Here is a 22122-nt window from a genome sequence, read left to right as displayed (position 1 = left end):
GAGCCGTAACTTCGGCGCGAATAAAAACGAATTACTTGCTTACTTAACACAGAAGGTACCTACCAAATTTGAACTCGGTCGATTATATACTTCCTACATGAAAGAAAGGCAGAGAGACCAACAGACCCGCATTCAGATGTATATATTAGTAAGGAAAGTCGAGATATAGTTTTTATAACAGATATTTGATAAAGCAATATCACCCTAAAACATATAAAAAACGCAGAATTTTTAATCAAAACACGATATTTGTATCCCTTTAAGAACATTTTAACAAAAGAGGACAGTCTGAAACCGGCTCTGAATAACGTGTTCTATAACTACTAAGGCAGCTTGGTTTAGGGTGCCCACAAATAATGCACTTTGAGAAAGCGTGACCAGCCAGTAAAAGAACATACCCTAATGGACAGCTAGCGCGTGCAAGCACAATTCTACAGCTCACCAGCCGGAACAAACGAAATGGCGTTTCACAGACCTGTGGCACTCACCTACATAGGCGACAAAATTCTTCTGCACTCTTCCTTCACCTTTGTGGTAACACTCAGATCGCCCCCGGCAGCAACGAAGTTAGTCTGTGGCGGCGGATTATTTTAAACTGTGCCCAACCTCGAATACAGGCAGTCAACTTACAAAAATGGCCACAGAAATCATTTGAATTTTTCTTTCCAATAACTGACAAAACTTGAACACCTGTCAGTAATATTTTTATACCAGTTGAAAAGTCCGGCTCCTTAACTAAATAGTCGGCGCCTTTGGCAGCGGGTTCCATTCCCGACCGCGCCGGTAATTTTAAGAGCGTTCGGTTAATTCACTTGGGTGTTTGTCTCAACACTTTCGTCTTCCTCTATACATAACCAACGACCACAGAAACACGTAATAGAAAATAAATCCGTACGTATCGGGTGAGCATCAGATGGCCGCAAAGTTTGACTAAATCCACAAGTGTGAAAGTTCGTAACAACCAGGAGGGCGTGGGATAATGATGATGATAATAATAATAATAATAATAATAATAATAATAATAATACTGATAATAATTTCGTGTGGCTATTCCTAGCCGGGTGCAGCCCTTGTAAGGCAGACCCTCCGATAAGGGAATAATAATAATAATAATAATAATAATAATAATAATAATAATAATAATGAAATGAAACGAAATGGCGTATGGCTTTTAGTGTCGGGAGTGTGCGAGGACAAGTTTTGCTTGCCAGATGTAGGTCTTTCGGTTTGACTCCCGTAGGCGACCTGCGCGTCGTGATAAGGATGAAATGATGATGAAGACGACACATACACCTAGCCCCCGTGTCAGTGAAATTAACCAATTATGGTTAAAATTCCTGACCCTGCCGAGACTCGAACCCGGGACTCCGGTGGCCAAAGACCAGCACGCTAACCATTTAGCCACGGAGCCGGACAATAATAATAATAATAATAATAATAATAATAATACGGTATATATAATGTTTAACATTTGTTTTGCGTCGCACCGACACGGATGGGTCTAACGGCGACGATGGGATAGGAAAAGGCTAGGAGTGGGAAGAAATCAACCGTCGTCTTAATAATTACAGGTACAACCTGGTGTGAAAATGGGAAACCACGGAAAACTGTCTTCGGGGCTACCGACGGTGGGGTTTGAAGCCACCATCTCCAGAAATGCACGCTCAGAACTGCGCGACCATAACCGCACGGCCAACTCGCTCGGTATCACAAGAAAAGAAGCAGCAGTTTTCGGACACGCTGGAGAATTTTCTCCCTATTGGAATTATTTTATCCCGGTCTAGAAAACCAAGAATAACGGCCGAGAGGATTCGTCGTGCTGACCACACGACACCTCGTAAACTGCAGGCCTTCGGGCTGAGCAGCGGTCGCTTGGTAGGCCAAGGCCCTTCAGGGGCTGTAGTGTCATGGGGTTTGGTTTGGTATTATTTTATATGCCAGTAAATCTACCGACACGAGGCTGACGTATCTGAACATCTTCAAATCCCACCGCACTGAGCCAGGATCGAACTTTGGCTGAGAATGGCACTCTACTATCCGAGGCACTGGCCAGGGGCTGTGCAAACGCCGCCACCAAACAGTCAGCTAGTGCCCAAAGTGGTAAGGTCTCCGTCTTGACCTTGGAGTAGTGCAGTCAAGAGTACAGTTGACTGGCCTTGTTCGGGACTAACCTTCACTTTAGCCTGCAGCTCGTGGTTTCCACATTTGTTGTACGTGACGTTCGCGTTCTTATCTACGTGCTGGCTTGGAGAAAGAAAAGCTTTACTGGGCAAGGGTATGATGGTGTATTTAGTGTCTGTAGTGATTGCGAAAGAATGATCAGCATACTGACCTCCGCTTCAGAGGGCTTCGGGTTCGATTCCAGGCCGGGGATTTTTACTGTGAATGTTGCATTCCTCTTGTTCGGGGACTGGGTGTTAGCGTTTGTCTTCACTCCATGTGCATACACCACACTATCAACCATCCCAGTTTATACATCCCTCCATACATAGTTGCTGTCAGGAAGGGCATCTGACCGTAAAACTGGGTCAAATCTCCATTAGCATTTACCTGATGTGAAAATAGGAAACTACAGAAAACCGTTTTCAGGGCTGCCGACAATGGGAGGAGTCGAACCCACTATCTCCCGAATGCAAGCTCACAGCTGCACGCCCCTTACCGCACGGCCAACTCGCTTGGTTGGGAAAAAGATGTGCTCATGTCTGCATGCTGACCTGGAGTTAGGAGCACCGTATGGACTATTTCGATAGCGGAGAATTTATTTCATTTTGCGAATGAACTTTCCACAGGAAAGACAACATAAATATTATGTACAGTACTTCTTATTTCTCCTTGTGGATCAACGGACATCCAGGAACGCTGTCCATTCGATGCGTTCTACAGCCATGTCTTTTACTTAATCCCGTGTTTTCCTAATCCCAATCCGTTGATTTGTAACTGTACGCCTCGAAGTGTTCGTAGATCTTCCACACTTCCTCTTTCCTACTGGGTTCCATTCCAAGACCAACTTTTCAACTGCTCCGTCCTGTTTTCTGAATATGTATCCCATCTAACTCCACTTTCTTTACCTTATTTCTACATCAATGGGTTTATGTTTGGTTTCCTTCCACTAGTTTTCGTTTGTCATCATCCCAGGCCGCCTGATATTGATCATACGCCGCACGAACGAACACTTGGAGCTGGTGTGTGATTTGTTTGGTGACCGTCCATAATTCACAGTCGTAAAAGAGAAAGGACTTCACGATAGTATTGAAAAGTCGGATCTTGGTTTTCGTGAGAGGTTACTGTTCTTCCAAACAGAGTAAAACGATCCCCGTGTTAACAGTAACCTAAAGAAAGCTTCCTACGCCCGTAGGTCAAGAAGACAAGGGCTACGTATAACTCACGCCTCGTGTTGATGTTAACAGGAGAGAGTGAACATCTGTTAAAGCTGAGATCTTTGGCCGCGTGGAAAGGTAAACAACTGGTGACATGCACGCCACGGTGTACGCATTCTATGGATCTAACAGAAAACATTGCCTCTGTGTTCACAAGCAACACACCGTTCGCCGGACCACACTCCAACACGGTGTTTTTTGAACTGCGCGTAGTCACGCTGATACGCAGATGGTATGACCCCTCTAAAGAATGGGAAATAGGATTGGGAAGGTATTCAGGGCTTCCAACGGTAGGATTCGAACACCACTACCTTCAGCTAAATCAGAAGACTTTTTTTGAGATGGAACACTTAAGTGTGCCACCCTGTATATATGTGATTATCATTTCTAGATCAATAATTTTTAAACCCCTGACACTTTCGTCCATCACTTTGCTCCTAACTTCACTTCTATATCTGTGATACCACGCACTGTTTACGACTGCGTCCGGCTCCATGGCTAATTGGCTAGCGTGCTGGCCTTTGGTCACAGGGGTCCCGGGTTCGATTCCCGGCAGTGTCAGGAATTGTAACCATAATTGGTTAACTTCCCTCGCATGGGGGCTTGGTGTATGTGCCGTCTTCATCATCATTTCATCCTCATCAAGACGCGCGGGTCGCCTACGGGAGTCAAATCAAAAGACATGCATCTGGCGAGCTGAACTTGTCCTCGGACACTCCCGGCTCTAAAAGCCATACGCCATTTCATTTACGACTGCTATTTCTGAAGAACGAACAACTGGGAGAGAGAATCACGATAAGGATTGTTAGGATCTACCAAACCATTCCAGACAAAACGTGACGGAAGATGCAATTAGCTACCCACTGATTATCTGCGGTCGATTTAGCATGGTAATCAACGGGGAATGAACCGCGGGCTTTTCCTCTACATTACGAACGCCTCCCGAAACAAGGAAATTGCAACCATCTGCAGCTGATGTAATCAACTAATCAGTGTAGGTAACACTTCACTAGGACTTTCAAACTCCTTCAATCGATCTCAATAGTGCAATAACTGTTACCATTCTGTTCCCGGGATAATGCGTTCCATACCGCCCGAGGTCAGCGGTATCTGAGGGTGTCTGGATTCGACCCTCATTGCTGTCTGATTGGGACATGGACCGAATTCCAGCGCTTCGACGTCTCTTGAAATCTTTTGAGATTTATTACTGTTACGAAGACGTTAAATGTCCCGATGCAAGGTGAATCTGAAGACATGGTGATACATCGCTGAAGCCGAGCGTTGCGAGTGAAGTGATTTACAGGACCCACGGCATCTGCTGATCTGCAGAAACCCGCCGGAAAGTTGCAGCAGGAGCGATCTAATTTCTGCTAATGATAAGATCATCAAGACTGCTGAATTTTGGTCCTCACATTCCAGCTAGTAATGTAGTTTGTGCACTTACACAGATTTCTGTGTTACGCTATGTAAAATTGATACCCCGGGCACATTAAATAAATAAATAAATAAATAAATAAATAAAATTCTCATCATTATTAGCGTATGGGTCTTGTTGGATTACGCAGTGCTTATATGGTTCACCTTTCTGGTCTTACTATGGCTTTCAATTTTTCTCCGTGGGCTCTCTTCCTTTCTTCGGTCCACTTGGTCCCAGGTCTCCTTGGAACTTCATTTTCTGGCTGCACTGCCCATCTGTTTACTTTTTTTACGGTCCAACATATTTTTGCCCAACATTTCCGATATATCTATCGGGTCTTTTTCTAGGTCCTTTTTGACTTCTTGGATCCATGGTAGACTCTTCAATTTTCTGCTGTATGTCATGATTTTTGTGTGTAAGCGTTGTTGTTGGCAGTCTTTGAACGTGTCCATAAAATTTCAATCTTCGTTTTCTAATATCTGCTGACAGGTTGGACAGTTTCTCTGTTGTTTACGTGATTTCAATCTGTATCTGTCTTCAGTCATTTATGGACCAAGAATTCTCCTCATGATATTTTGTTCTTCCTTCAGAATGTTCTCTAGATCTCTTTTTATGCAGAGTACCAGCATTTCTCTAGCGTTAAAAACTTCAGGTTTGATGATGATATTATTATTATTATTATTATTACTACTGAAAGGCCTGCCAGTACTTAAAAATAGGCCTACTGCTGCGAGTGATTGGATGATGGGGAAAATAAGCACTTAGAACAACGGCATTCGATCTTAAGAAGCAGTCTTGAATACAGTTTTCTTGTTATTGAACGCCAGGCTATGTCGGTGAACCATCGACCGAATGCGCGCGGAGGGGACGGTTCAGAAAGCATTGAGCTTAATGACGGTAAACAACGTGCTGTGCACACCAGTGAGCCCTTCATATCGACTCTCGATTACACACCCAGTAACCACGGGCAACACGGAAACGTTTCACAAATAAATAAACAACCTCCAGTACTGGCAACATGGAGTGCAATCGTTCTAAACGGAGATTCTGGTGTAATAATGTAATCGGATTTCCGAGAAGTCGACGTGCCCGAAATTATGTCCTGCAGGAGTTCTTTTTACATGCCGGTAAATCTAAGGACACTAGCCCGGCGTATCTGAGTATCTTTCAATATTACGGCACTGGGTTCAGAAAGCCAGCGCTCTACCATTTGAGCCACTCAGCTAGTGAATATGAACTGAAACAAACGGACCATTATAACTCAGGATGCACCTTTATGTAGTAGAGACCTGGACTTTCAAAGCTTCCTCCATGAACAGATTAGAGGCCTCTGAAATGTGGTTACAATAGGAGAATGTTCAGAATCGATGGGCAGATTTTGTAACCAATAATGAAGTGTTAAGATTATGACGCAGCAAACTGTGCGTGGGCTGGCAAACATCATCAAAGTCAGGAAAACAGCTTATTTAGGCCCATTTTTTTACGAGGTAAAAAATACGGGCTTCTACACCTCACATCGCAAGGAAAGTCAGAGACAAACGAGGAGCTGGTAGACCACCGATGTCATGGCTCCGAAACATCAAAGGCTGAACTTGCAGAAACAAAACCAAACAACTTTTCAAGTTAGCTGAAGAAAGGGGTGCTCTCTCCAGGGTCATCGCCAACCACTGGCGGACCGAATATGGCATTTGAATTAGAAGAAGGAAGTTAACGCAGTGGGTCCGCAGATTACATTCTCCTGACACTGTTCTGAGGCCGACTTCATTTTGCAAGCGAGCGAAAACTTGACGAAATCTGATATTCTTACTCACAAGCTACGCACGTTTCAGTGGTTTACACACGGAGGATATATCTCAAGAGTTAACATAGCTTTGGTTACTGGAATATAGGTAGTGTCTGTCGGAGCTCGATGCTACTATTGTTGCGCTACTGTAATGTTCTTGTACACGGAGTACCAAGGCTACCTGTTACAATTTCTCGACGTATGCAGGATTTTTTGTTCTTTTGTTTCGTTTTGTTTTTTCCCCCCACAGGCCAGAGGAAAATGTAGCTTTCACTGGAGTTTCAGTCTCATTTAGAGCTGTATGGAAGCTGCTGAGTTCAGGATGACGCACCGAGCGAGTTGGTCGTGCGGCTAGGGGCGCACAGCTATGAGCTTGCATTCTGAGATAGTGGGTTCGAATACCATTGCCGGCAGCGCTGAAGATGTTTTTTCCGTGGTTTCCCCATTTTCACACCAGGCAATAGCTGGGGTTGTACCTTGATTAAGGCCACATCCGCTTCCTTCCCACTCATAGCCCTTTCATATCCCAGCGTCGCCATAAGACCTATCTGTCTCAGAGCGACGTAAGGCAACTTGTAAAAATAAAGGATGATGCACTGAAAGTACGACTAATACGTATGAATGGTATGTAATGGGTCACTCACATAGGCTCAGCCATGCTTTGCTGGCAAGGTGTAGTGTTTACAGTGCATTATGTTTTCTGGTATGGGCTAGAATAAGTTACTTTGTCTCAGTCTCATCCTTGGCTTTGAGAATATGAAAGCGACTGAGGTATGAGTGATGCTAGTAATGCCATTCCTTGTGCAGCCAATCCCTGTTATGAATGGTGTGAAAATGTCGCTCATAGGATCTGTTGGTGCATGCATTTCAGTGGGCTTGGCAGACTGATATGTAATAGCAACTTGTGGCTCAGTAAGGAAAGCAAAGGGAAACTACCTCACTCCTCATTTCCCTAGTACGCCTCTTCAGTGACGCCTAGGACATGTATGACAGCTGGTGGGGATCAAACCAGCCTTCGGGCTGAATATCCAACATACAGGCTCAGTCACGCTGCAATAGCACTTCCTGACACAGTGAAGAAAGCAATGGCAAACACATCACACTACATCTTGCCGAGCAAGTCTGTGTTGCATCCGGATCGATAACTAGTACTCATTAATTTGGTTTTCATCACTAACTATTATCCAAGAGAAAGATGCATTCTCAGTTCTTCTAATGGTCCGTCTCCTTCACTAGCTAGAGCCAATGTATCATCACGTTCTTTTAAAGAGAAGTGTCCGGCTCCATGGTTAGCGTGCTGGCCTTTGGTCATAGGGGTCCCGGGTTCGATTCCCGGCAGGGTCGGGTTAATTTCGCTGGCATGGGGGCTGGGTGTATGTGTCGTCTCCATCGTCATTTCATCCTCATCACGACGCGCTGGTCGCCTACGGGAGTCAAATCAAAAGATCTGCATCTGGCGAGCCGAACTTGTCCTCGGACACTCCCGGCACTAAAAGCCATACGCCATTTCGTTTCATTTTTAAGGGAAGACATGACTGAAAAGTTGCCTTTTTTTTACCAAAACATCGACATTTCTATTTTAACCTCCAACATTTTCTCTTTCTATTTCTAAGGCCGTTTTTAAACCTCTAAATACCGGTTTTTAAGAGTAGCGCTACGACCCATTCTCTCACGCTGTCAGACAACATTAACTTGCAAGTTCTTTCGGACTACCATTTCAAAACTCCCGATGGAATATATTTACCTTGTAGTAGGCCTACGCTGTGCGTAAGACGAGAAAGACATTTGCAGGAGTATTTTACAGTCCAGAGCAGTTTTAAGGCAAGTATGTTTCTAAAAACCTTCAACTCATTTTTTTTTTCTACCTTAAAACTTTCTCAGCTCTTTGCCATACATAAAATGCTCCCTGCGACAGAGTTCACACCAGATCCATCTGAAATTTTCATAGAATGTTTGAATATGTGCATTTTATTATCAGTTGAAAATAGCACGAAACCTTCAATAGTTTATACCCGACTGAAAAACGCCGAATTGTTCTTAAAAATATTACTATTTTTGACAAGTCTGCAAAATTATACCCCAAAGAAATGAAAACTGTGCCGCATGGAGTATTCAACATACAAATATCAACTGTCAATAACGTTGCAACCAATTAATAATAGACTCCAAAATTTATTAATCTTGTTAATGTGTGCTTGCATTTTAAATTTGGTTCTGACAAGTGATAAATTGTAAAAGTTCAAATTGCTGTTGATCTTTTTTGGTAGAAACTTCCAAATAGTTGACCATGATAGAAGTTATAAATACAATCTCCTTAGCGAAGATGGTAACTAAATGTTCGCTAATATTACCCAAAAAACTATAACAAGAAGGCTTCCTCCGGCTTGTCCACAGCAAGGGAATAACGCTGTGCGACACACGGCCAGGAGGCCATGAATGCGAGTCGCGGTTTTAACTGCCAATAAAATTACGATAAGGCGCCAATATGGCACAAGAACTTCATTTCATCTGACGGCCTGGTACGTGCACACTTTAAAAGCACACAAAAGCTAATGAATGTTAGGAGTATTAAAAAAAAAATTAACACTGGATTGAAGAGTGTTAATACCACATAGGTACACATATTATGCTGACGCAGAACAGCTGTGCAGCAGAACAGAAATGATAAGTGTGTAAACATATCTGCATTTCGATACGCATGAATCATGCACTGCCTAACTTGAACAATGGCAACACTCATTGTACAGTAAGAACTTAAGGAGAAATCAAATTTCCTCTGAAATGGATAACCTAATGCCGTAAACCGAGCGAGTGGCTGTGTGGTTTGGGTCACGTAGCAGTTAGCTTGCATTCGGGAGATAGTAGTTCGAACCCCAATGCCCGCAACCATGATGATGGTTTTCCGTGGTTTCCCATTTTCACACCACGCAAATGCTCCAAGCCCTTTCCTATCCCATCGTCACCATGAGACCAGTCTGTGTCGCTGTGACGTAAAGAAAATTGTAAAAAAGATGCAGTAAGCTTTATATATATCACGTAAAATGACAAATTAGTACACTTCAATGGAGTATAAATCTCGTGTACGGGCCCTTAATCAGGAACTGAATGACTCAACTGCCAACTGTTCGTCACAATTGACCGGCGCTCGTACCCCAGCGAATGTCTGATGAAATGCCCGGAACAGATTATCGGCGAGTATATAATTATTACATCAGCTGTGTATCTCGAAAATAATACTTCCAGATAATCTGAAGGAATTGTAAAAATTGATATTTACATGAAAAGACTGTTGAATGAGAATACGTCATTATCCAGTTCACTGAGTAAAACATGATCTTCCCAAATGGTTTATTAAAAATATTTCTCTCCCAGAAGTAGTTTACAGATAAAGACCGTTTTAATACAGTATCAAATAGTATATGATGATTAAAATCAAATTCAATGCGAAAACTCACGTGCATAAGGCACATGTTATTCTGAAGTGCGTTACTCACATCGACATACTAAAATTTTCTCTTTCCCAAATATGCTATTCCAACTAATATCACCAGTTAGAACGGTGGATGAGGCTGGACGAGGAAACGATTATCAGTGCACAAAATTCCTCCATAACACTAAACGCCTTCAGTTAAAAGGTGGGAATTTAGTTGCCAAATTATTACCTGAACATATGATTAAGTAATATTATTCACAGGATCCCTTTAAAGCCAAATAACCGTACGCCAAAGGGTTAGCTACGAATTATTACAAATCTTCCGAATCATTCTCAGAAATAATTTATCTTTAACACGGTATAGTATGATCATAAATTAAACGCTAATTATATAAATAATGTGTTACCACGCATGTAATCAAACGAAAGGTACAGGAGCGTCTAGACACACTCCGTACGAAAACACACTACCGAAAGTAAAACTTTAAGTTTTCCGAACATTTAGTTCGGGAAAACGTGTTTAAAAACATAGTTTTGAAATAACTGCAAGTGAAAGTTCTCAGATTATTTACTATCCGTAATTTCGCTAATATCGGAATTCTAAACGATATACATTAATATTTATTATGTTCGAACGTTTTTCTTAAAATAAATTAGCTGTCAGCAATAAATTTCCATTTTTAAGTTGGTTCTCATAAAGAACAGAGATTAGGAAAGTCTAACAGATCATACGTTAGTATGCTAGAAAAAGAGCCAACCAGTAATACATTATTTGGGACTCCCTCCGAGAAAAAAAAAAAAAAAATCCTGCATATATTCTAAAGTGCGGTATTGACATAGATACTAAAATATTATGTTTCCCTGCTGTTAAAGACTGGAGTTGCTCAACTAATATTACCAGCTATAACGGGTGATGTGGCTGGATGGGGAGACACCCCTATCGGATCGCACTTCACACAGCAACACTGAAAACTGAACACAACACAAACTGGCAGCACACCGTATACCGCGCACACTAGGACATACGCGAGACTGAACAGAGCTGTGTGTCTGCTGAGGCAAACAGCTTCTCGACCGTGCCGTGCCGAGCAGGACAGCACATCAAGCTGTGCCGTACCGTGCCGAGATCATTCTCTATCAACCGCGTAGGTGACTTATTTTAGACTAGTGGCGAGGTAATAAAATGATAACCATACTAGTTCACACAGAACAGGCGTTTTTTTTTAATACTCTTGAGGTGTCTCTTGAGCGGCAGAAAAGGAGGAGGAAATTTATCTCAGTTAACGTTGACAAGGAAGAATACAAGCTAAAAAACATATAATAATAATAATAATAATAATAATAATAATAATAATAATAATAATAATAATAATAATGCTATTTGCTTTACGTCCCACTAACTACTTTTTCGGTCTTCGGAGACGCTGAGGTGCCGGAATTTAGTCCCGCAGGAGTTATTTTTACGTGCCAGTAAATCTACCGACACAAGGCTGACGTATTTGAGCACCTTCAAACACCACCGGGCTGAGCGAGGCTAAAAAAGATCAAAGTCATGGGCTTTCTGCCTTGGAATCATCAATAAATATCTGTCGAAACCATCTTTGGTGATTTGCTTTAACATTTAATAGACTTTTACGTATTTTTGTCTGTTAGACAATATCAATTGGTATTAAGTATACTTTGTCTTTTAGGCAACCTCTAAATTGAGGAAGTGTTACTATGTAATATATATTCTCAGAAAGTTTGAATTTTTTAAAAAAAATCGGAAACGAAACTATTTCAGAATCTTAGAAATGGTTTTAAAAGTACGTAAGCAAGATTTTAGTTTTACGTGACAATACTGTGATCACAGACTGGTTCGTAGGCGAGTCAGCGTTTGGTTCAGAGGGCCTCCGGTTCGGCCTCGTGACGATAAGTTAACCAGCACGTCAGACACCTCCAGCGGGACAAAATTCCAGCACCTCGGCGTCTCAGAAAACTGTAAAAGTAGTTAGTGGAACATAAAATAACTAACACTCTTAATTTTAGGAACGGTTTAAGAATATAGCTTTCCGTCCTAAAGATGACATCTATAACAAAGTAGTTTACAGAAACTACTATTCATTTCAAAGGCCAAAGAATACGATACCGCATTATCGATGTTTATCAGTTTTCGCGCAGCGTCTTCAAGCCCCAAATTCCTACTTGAAGAGTAATTCCAGGACACTTCACAGTGTTATTTCCTATTTACATGTAAGTTTATGTCCGTTTAATACGTACAACAACAATTCCGACGTTCCGTTTTACTCTACCAGGTGACAGGGAACTGGGAATTCTGTTGGGCGATCTATCCTGAGTATTGATTAATTTTGTCGGGTCAACACCAAATGTGTCGCCAGAGATATTTTCATGCCGGCAGTATAAGACATGGAGTCTCGAGTGGACGTTCTTTGCCCTGAAAATCTCCCACTGCCTCTGCCGGGTTTGAACCGACGATTTTGGGGTCCTCAGGCCGACACTCTACCGTCGATCCACAGTCCCTCCATCTCCTCGTACTCATTCCATTCCATGGCATCAAGTTTCCCAGGTATTTAAAAGACACAACAAGTGTCATTCCCTTTGAAATGTATATAGACTGGTTCATGTTCTGAAATATATGTTCTTAGCTCTGTGTTATCAATGCCTTGTATCGCCTACATATTTGATGGTCCACCGCCCTTTCTTATACCATCTGTACCTTCCAAGGCTCTCACTGTCAAATTTACTCCACACACTATATATAACAATACAACAATAACGCCTCACCCCTGTTCCCATTTCTTTTTCGCCGTTTCGTCCCCGTCAGTCCGGTGGGACTGAAAGTGCCAGACTCGTGTCGGTAGATTTACGGGCACGTAAAACTAACTCCTGCGGGACAAACCTTCCAGCACCTTAGCGTCCTCGAAAACCGTAAAAGTAGATATTTTATTTACTTGCCTTTAGTAGTGGTAAACTTCGTTTTGGCTCCTTTGGCTGAATGGTATAAGTGTTATGGCTTTCAGTTCAAAGGGCTACAGGCTACAGGTTCGATTCCCAACCGGCCTGAGATTTTAACTGCGAATGGTTAATTCCTCTAGCTTGGAGGCTGAGCCTTTGTGTTCGTCTTAATACACATTTACATACAACACACCATAGGATCACGCAATAATGAATACCGTCCTTCTCAAAGGGTAGATTTAAAAGACATCTGGCAGTAACACCATGTTAGAGATGATTGCAGATGATTGCGAAAATGCCCAGGGGAAAAAAGATTATTTTACTGCTGTCTAATGACGAATGCAGAATTCTACTGGATGGTGGTGGTGATGATCATTGTTTTAAGAGGAAGAAGAACTGGCCAACAATCTTCTCTTAACATTAATTAGAAGAGGAAAAAAAAGCAAGAGGTCCGGCACTTCGAAAAATTAAGATATCGGTAAAAGAAAGAGAAGGGCCGCGAAGGGCCTGAAAATAACTCTCTAGGCCTCAGGGTCGGTAGAAAACAAGAGGTGACCAAGAGAGGTTGGATAGGAAAGATGAACGCGAGGAGCTTCGCACAAGTGGAAACAATGCCAGGCTCAGCTAGGGGAACTGTGGACGCCAACCCACGCTTTCAGTCGAGAGGAGCCCCTGGTCCCCTTCTAGTCACCTCTTACAACAGATCCCCCTGTGGATGGCGGCGGTAGGATAACATCTTCGGGACCCTTAGCTGATTCTTGGAAATTGCTTCCACTTACTTTTGTCAGGCTCCTCACTTTCATCTATCGTACCTTACCTCACTCGGTCAACTCATTGTTCTTCTCCGACCCTGGCGGCGTTAGGTTTACGAATCTTATGGAGTCAGGCCCTTTGTTGCCTTTGTCTGTCTTTGGCCGATACCTTCACTTTTCGAAGTATTAATAAACTGGAAGTAACAGACATGAGAGTAGCGAGAATAAGAATGACAAGTGGGTACTCGGAATGCGGAGACCGAGTTTGGAATGAGCTCAATGCACAAGCTGTGCGTATAAACCAGTCTCATGTCCGAGACCTTCCAGCTTTCACTCCCATGCAGAAAAGTCCGTCTAATTATTATTCTAATACACTGATATACAGATACGCTAGTACGGGAGCTGAATTATTTCTTACACAATACCGATCGCAAATACGAGCTTTGTTGCACTGCGATTCAATCTCACTTGCTATCCTACCATCCTGGGAGAATACACATCCCAAAATACCTAACCCAGTTTTTAATCTCGACTTAAGATTCAATCCGCTTACAGTAGATTTCTTCCCTACAGACACACAGTTATAATCAAGGAAATGTTAATTTTCATATCATACTTGCTACATCAATTTTCATGCTTTCAGCAGTCTGCATAAGGGCACATATCTGTGAAGACCACACAGTGAAGTAGTAGAAAACTACCAAATTTGCCATACTAATTTGTACAGAAATACTTATTCCAGGTGGACAAATATTATCATGTACAATGAATGAACATTTTAGATTGTTATTAGCTTATTAGTTGCTGGTTATACCTCATGGTTAATTTTTTATCACAGTTTATTCCTTGCGATGTTAAGGCTGTATAAACACTTCAAGCTGTCGGAAGGGTAAACTCGGAAACTACTGGTGAGACATGAATATTTTTACAGCTACTACCCACAGCATGTATGTATAAAGTAGACTACAATTATGACATTTGCTAAAGTAGTTTTTTGTCAAGAAAGGTTCAAATATTGTTATTCAAATTTTCATAAACATTCATGCAGGCCCCGTGGTGTAGGGGTAGCGTGCCTGCCTCTTACCCGGAGGCCCCGGGTTCGATTTCCGGCCTGGTCAGGGATTTTTACCCGGACCTGAGGGCTGGTTCGAGGTCCACTCAGCCTACGTGATTAGAACTGAGGAGCTATCTGACGGTGAGATAGCGGCCCCGGTCTCGAAAGCCAAGAATAACGGCCGAGAGGATTTGTCGTGCTGACCATACGACACCTCGCAATCTGCAGGCCTTCGGGCTGAGCAGCGGTCGCTTGGCAGGCCAAGCCCTTCAAAGCCTGTAGTATCATGGGGTTTGGTATGGTTTGGAGCTACATTCATAATTATAATCCATTTTTACGATAACTGCACACTAAAAAAATGATTGTAATCTACTTCAAATATACATGCTGTGGGTAGTAACTGTAAAAATATTCCTGTTACATGAGTAGTTTCCGATTTTACTCTACCGACAGCTTGGAGTGAGTTTGCAACCTTAAAAACCATTGCAAGGGATTGAACTGTCATTAAAAAATTAACCGTGAAGTATAACCAGTAACTAATAAGGTAACTACCTACAATGTTCATTCATTGCACATGATAATTTTGTCCACCTAGAATAAGTATTTATGTCCAAATTATGATGGCAAAAATAGTGATATTCCACCAGTTTACTATGGTCTTCACAGACATGTGCCCTTAAGTTCAAGTCGTCGGCTAATGCCAAGCTGCTTACTACCCTTTTATGTTTTGGCAAACAAGGTACTGAACACCTTCAAACGTCCTTAATTATACGAAAATCTTCTGATTGGAAGCGATCACGAGTTACACTGCCATGTCGTGACCGTTGACGAACTGGTGGACAGTTAAACAAGCGAAGAGGTTGTTGCTTCTGCTGCACACGACCAGGACGGCCTTGATGGAGAAGAGAAAAGTGGTTCTACTCACAGCGACGCTTCCCAGCCTTCGGATTTAGATTCAGCGTGGGTGGAACGGGAGGGGGGCATGCAACTGCTTCAGGTCAAACGAGTTCGAGAAATTACTGCATTACTCGTTCAACAAGAAGAAGAGGAAACATATTTCAATTGATTTATAGTATACTGTCCGTTAACTGAAGTACTAAACGAAGATGTACAGGCGAAGAAGGGAACTTAAAACCTAGGGGCACTCTACATCATCAGGCTAGCAGTAGAATGTAAAAGCTACGACTTATCGACTATTCCTCATCTCGCCACTGCTAGGGACCTGTCTGACCGCCTTTGCGCTTTTGCTTAATTCTTCGAATGATCAATCAATCAATCAATCAATCAATCAATCAATCAATCAATCAATCAATCAATCAATCAATCAATCAATCAATCAATCAATCAATCAATCAATCAACCAATCAAATAAATAAATAAATAAATAAATAAATAAATAAATAAATAAATAAATAAATAAATAAATCGTCACTGATCTGCATTTACCTATCACCCAGGAGACAGATTCCCTATCAGTTGTTTACCCACTCTACTTAAATGATTTCAAAGAAGTTGGACACTTATCAAACAATTCCCTTGATAAATTATTCCAATCCGTAACACCTCCTCCTATAAACGAATATTTTCCCCAATTTGTCCTTGTGAACTTCAACTTTATCTTCATGTTCTTTCGAACTTTTAATAACTCCACGCAAGCTTATTTGTCTACTAATGTCATTCCACGCCATCTCTCCACTGACCACTCGGAACATACCGCTTAGTCGAACAGCTCGTCTCCTTACTCCAAAGTCTTCCCAGCCCAATGTTTGCAATATTTTCCTAACACTACTCTTTTGTCGGAAATCACCCAGAACAAACCGCACTGGTTTTCTTTCAATCTTTTCCATTTCTTGAATCATCTAATCCTGGTGAGGGTCCCATACACAGGAACCGTAATATAGCTGGGGTCTCACCAGTGACTTATACGCCCTCTCCTTTACATCTTCACTACAACTCCTAAATATCCTCATAACCAAACGAAGAGATCTATAACTTTTATTTACAATTCCGATTATGTGATTACCCCTTTGAAGATCTTTCCTTATATTAACACCTATGTACCTACAGCCATCCCTATGAGTTACTAGCGTCCCATAAACACAGTAATTAAAACTGATATAACTTCTCCTCTTTGTGAAACTCTCAACCCGACTTTTCACTCCGTCGGCTGTCCATCCCACAACTTTGTCGAGGTCTGTTTGCAGTTGCTCACAATCCTGCAACTTATTCAATACTCCGTACAGTGTAACATCCTCCGCAAATCCAGTTCCTTGCTCACATGATTTATATACATAAGAAAACAATGAGGTCCAATAACACTGCATTGTGGGACTCCCCTCTTAATCATCCATCACAGGATCGGATAACACTTCACCTACTCTAATATTCTCTGGATTCTATTTTCTGGAAATTTAGCCACCCATTCAGTCACTAATTTGTCTATTCTAATAGTCCTCATTTTCGTCAATAATCTCTATGTCCTATCCTGTCAAAGGTCTTGGGTAGGTCAATAGCGAAACAGTCAATCTGACCTCTTGAATCAATGAACACGTTGAGCACACAGTTATTTTGAACATCGTAGTCTCATGGTCACATAACGCACACGGTCAATTTCAACATTGTTGTGAACTGCTACTAGACAGTATACGCCATTGTTGTCTGCACTCAGATATGGCCGTGTCTCACTGTCGGTAAAAAACAAAAGTATTGTCTAGTGGTATTCGTCCTTATAAACTTCGTCACGCTCTCAATGCCACGTAAGTTATTGGTTCGCGACGGTTTTAAATTTCGACATACAACAAGATCAACTGGGAAAGGAAAACAGTAGAGGTGTAGGGTAAAGAACTTTAATGCGCACATGTTCACTGATGACCATGATGAGTTTTTAGAATCTGTATAGGAGCATACTCATTAAGAGGGGCAGCAATTATCTAGAATACTTTTATTAGACATTGTGAAACGCAAGGCCATGGATGGGACAAAAACCTGCTTTAGTTTCCATGTGCAGGCTGCTTACCACTGCAGTAGGCTTATACACTGAAAACCATACACCTCAATCACGTAAAATTATTTATATTTTAAGTTACTTCAAGGCAATGGATATGCATTTTTAAATCACCGAAGTAATATCAAACATATTAGCAGTCCTGAGAACAGAAATCCAAAGGTGTGAAGGAAAGCTCTAATTCGTCATCGCACTGAATATAAATATTAAAGTTCCAGATATGAGCAGTTTTGACACTGACCGGAGATAACAAAAATACCACCCTTGAGTATGGTGTTTTAACGATCCTTTACTTTATCTTGATCCCATTCGGTGTGCTTAGCGCCCTGATCACAGCCCATTTTGGAGCTCACTCCTATTGTGAAACCTACACAAGAGTAATAAAACTCAGTAATTAGGAATTATGCATTTGTTTTGTTAGATTACGAAGTGAATTGTTAAAAACGTGTTTTTTTTAATTTATGACATAATAAATTGTTAGTGTACGAAAACCATTAATATTATAACTTGAATATTTAATTAACTCACTGGCTTGGAGATATCATCTAGACTCTATAAACAGCGTAGTAACAGTGCGCTGGTATTATTACTGCCACACGAAAAACATTTGTGGGCCTTTTCAGATCGTCTGTCTGTGTCAAGCCGGTGAGTTCTGGAGTGGATACATAATCGAAGTAATATTACGGTAAATTACACTCAAATTTCAATGTCGGGATCAACTACTTCAACCTGTCTTCTCATATCCAAACAGCATGAAATATTCAAGGAATTGTCCTAGAATGATTAAATGTTCCAGAAATATTCTACAATATTTATAAATACCTATGGAACATGGCAAAAATATTCAAATGTCCGAGATAAATAATAATAATCCTCATATATTACGAGAAATACATTTTTTGGAAAATTCCAGACATGTTTTAAAATATTACTGTTGAAGTATTATTGTACTTCTCTATAGGTTTTAACAGCCGGTCCTCAAAGGGAACAGGAGGAAACAAGACGGCACTGCTATGTTTATTTGTTTCAAGTTGCTGTTCACTTCATATTTAATTTTATGGTTTGCTCGACTGAGTTTCACGTTTAGAGTTGTGACTTCCTTTGTACCCTAATAACGATACGGCTAGATATCGCAAGCCAACGCGTCACTGGGACTCAACAAGGAAATGCTATCCAGCACTCTCAGATTTTCATTGAATACCGCAGGGCACTCGATGGTGCGGCTTCAGTCAAAGAATATTTCTCCCTAGTTTACTGAAGCTGTCATTGGTGCGGCACAAGGCAAGGAACATCAAACCCGCACCGCATGGAGACGTTCAGAGAAGCGCAAAAAAACATTAATATTAAAATAGTATTACTTTATTAAACAGCAATACAAATTATTACTTGTCGGCAAACTTTGCGCCTCCCCGAAATTCCACACCTTGGGCCAAGCACTGAAACATCAGATCTCGCGAGATTTCCGAAATTAAGAAATACTAGGCGTGGTAATCATTTGTACGAAGAACGGAAACGATCCACATGTGCAAACCCCACCTTAAGTAATCCTCCGGTCAATCAGGATGGGGTGAGTAGTGAAAAAGGTACAAGCCAGGTCACCAAGCTCGGGTTTGGGTAAGGAACTTTTTTTTTTTATGTCGCACTGACACAGATAGGTCTTATGGCGACGATGGGACAGGAAAGGACTAGGAATAGGAAGGAAGCGGCCGTGGCCTTAATTAACGAACAACCCCAGCATCTACCTGGTGTAAAAATGGGAAACCACGGAAAACCACTTTCAGGGCTGCCGATAGTGAGATTCGAACCCACTATCTCCCGGATGCGAGCTCGCAGTTGCGCACCCCTAACCGCACGGCCAACTCGCCCGGTGAAGGAACAGTCCAGGACAATGAGTATACAGATTTATCGGCATCGTAAAAATGTGACCGGCAAAAACAACTTAAACAGACGGCATCTTCTTTTGAAAGTTACACATAAACAGTAGAAAGAGGACAATGGAACTGAAGAAGTACTGTTCATATTTCCCACATGTGTATACTTGAGAGTATTTATTACATTGTAATAGCAAAAAACGAAATAGACACGAGTCATTTCTCAATATTAAATGCGTACTCTCAAACAACAAAAAGCACACTCCTACGAAAATATTAATTTTATACTGACCATTAGATCTTATTTTTATTGCTTGATGAATTGACATAACTGTCCAAATAAATGTTTCTCTTATATGAAGTTCTGATTTTTTGTTCTCTTTTGTTTCCTTTTTAGAATTTGCTTTACGTTGCACCGACACGGATAGGTCTTATGGCGAAGATGGGATAGGAAAGGCCTAGAAGTGGCAAGGACGCAGCCCTGGCTTTAATTAATGTACAGCTCCATCATCCGTCTGGTGTGAAGATGGGAAACCAAGGAAAACCATCTTCACGGCTGCTGACAGTGGAGTTCGAACCCACTATCTCCCGGATGCAAGCTCACATCTGAGAAGTTCTGTTAAAACACAAGAAATATGGCCTCAGCTCGGACGTACGCTCGCCGAGACGACTAGAAATCCCTATCCTGTGAAAAGGTGAGCAAGTTTTTACATTGTTCGCGATGATACTAGGTCTGATTCCTCCTCTTTCAGTTCCCTCTTCTGATAAGCATGGGAGATCATGGATGTATTTTCCACCCCCGCACACAGGGGGCTGCACATAGTGCTAACAACGTGACAGGATGAAGTGATCACATTTGTGAATATGTGATTAGCAGAAGCTACGAAAAGTTTCATTACTATTTAGACTATTCGCAATAGTATTTTCTAGAGGAAACAGAGAATAAATAAATAAATAAATAAATAAATAAATAAATAAATAAATAAATAAATAAATAAATAAAAGGAGCAGCATTCTTTATTCTAGTAAGTTAATTAATGTAAGCAATAGTGAGGTTCCGAAGAAATATCATGAAGACGAAATTAACAACAGCGGAACGCTACATCATACAGGATCAATTAGCAGTGCTTAAAATATTTCTTGAATCTAGTAAAGATGTACAGATAACATTAATTACCGTACAGGTATATGTCGCTGAAAAATATATGGGAAACAAAAAACTAACAATTGTATGTTAGTGTAAGTTAATTATTTTCAACTGTCGACATTCTAAATACTCTAGTAATTTATCGACCGCCATGAATATATCTTAGAAGATTAGGTCGGTCTCTTCATTAGCCCCGCTCCGATTCCCGGCTCTGCAAAGAATTTCGTACAGATTTAGAACACTGGAACGGGGAAGGTTCAGACCGGAACCTACTCTCCGCGATTCCCTAATGAAAGTCTAGATCAATCGGAATGTACAGGCTTCAATCCAAGAAACACATACTCCCTATCTACACCAGCTGTAACTGTTGGTGGTAAATCTATCTACCGAGATTATGCATATTAAGTCTGCCCAAAGACCTCATATACTAACGACGAACACATCCTATTTGGAGATCGGGAAAACACAATGTTCTTGATATCCTTGAAATGTCTACTCTCTAACTCAGAACACCTGAGACTCGGCATACTGTAAACAAAGCCTAAGCACGTGCGTATAGTTCGACTGTCTTTTGTGAAAACATTCGATACCACACGCTATTGTTAGGAATAAATGCATAAGATAAACAGAAATTAAAAGATAAAGAACGGTAATAATTAGTAAAACAACATACAATCCAAATGAACACATTCACCACCCAGATTACTCACTGTCTGCAATTACATAAAAATGATATAGCCTCATAAGTTTTGTATCTACACTAAAATTGTGCATTGCACCACACTTTACAAGAGTAACTTGAAAAAATAAATCTAACAAAGGTTTTCTTTAGTCACGACTGAGCTACTAACAAGGAAATGCGCAACTAGACTAGGATGTTACAAGCGTATTTACTTGAAGCCAGCGCGCTCTTTTCTCGGTCAAATTTAGTCTTCAAATTGGGGATGTGCAGTAGACTCGAAAATAAGCTTAGTTTTCTGCTTCTGCTCTCTTCGGTTTACCTCGTTGCCAGTCATTCCTTGCTTCATTGTCTTTCTATTTTATTTTCTACCGATGCCGCATTACGCGTTGCTGACAACGAAACAAGTTGCTTTACGTCGCACTGACACAGATAGGTCTTATAGCGACGATGGGACGGCAAATGGCTAGGAATGGCGAGAGTGTCGGCCGTGGCCTTACACAAGGTACAGTCCCAGCAATTGCCTGGTGTGGAAATGGAAACCACGGAAAACCATTTTGAGGGTTGCCGACAGGGGGAGGGGGTTCGAACCAATAACGAAAGCTTGATTGTGACTTGTGAGTTTGACCTCATCAAGAGATGGAAGACTG

The 22122-nt window shown here is 41.4% G+C and overlaps 1 protein-coding gene across 17 annotated transcripts in view; it reads right to left on the bottom strand.

Annotated features, from left to right (window-relative positions):
* LOC136885088 (ensconsin) overlaps nucleotides 1–22122 on the bottom strand; it is a 762268-nt gene that overhangs the window by 472705 nt on the left and 267441 nt on the right. For 8 of the 17 annotated variants that reach the window (XM_067157510.2, XM_067157527.2, XM_067157529.2 and 5 more), the window contains exon 1: nucleotides 10909–11033. The exons of the other annotated variants lie outside the window; for them this stretch is intronic. The gene's annotated coding sequence lies outside the window, so the exon portion shown is untranslated. Of the gene's footprint in view, nucleotides 1–10908; nucleotides 11034–22122 lie in introns of those variants that run through there. 17 annotated transcript variants of the gene reach the window in all.

The sequence above is a fragment of the Anabrus simplex genome, chromosome 13 (assembly GCF_040414725.1).
Source record: "Anabrus simplex isolate iqAnaSimp1 chromosome 13, ASM4041472v1, whole genome shotgun sequence".
Classification (NCBI taxonomy): Eukaryota; Metazoa; Arthropoda; class Insecta; order Orthoptera; family Tettigoniidae; genus Anabrus; species Anabrus simplex.
Note: the sequence above shows the minus strand (reverse complement) of the source record. Positions and strands in the feature narration are given on the sequence as shown.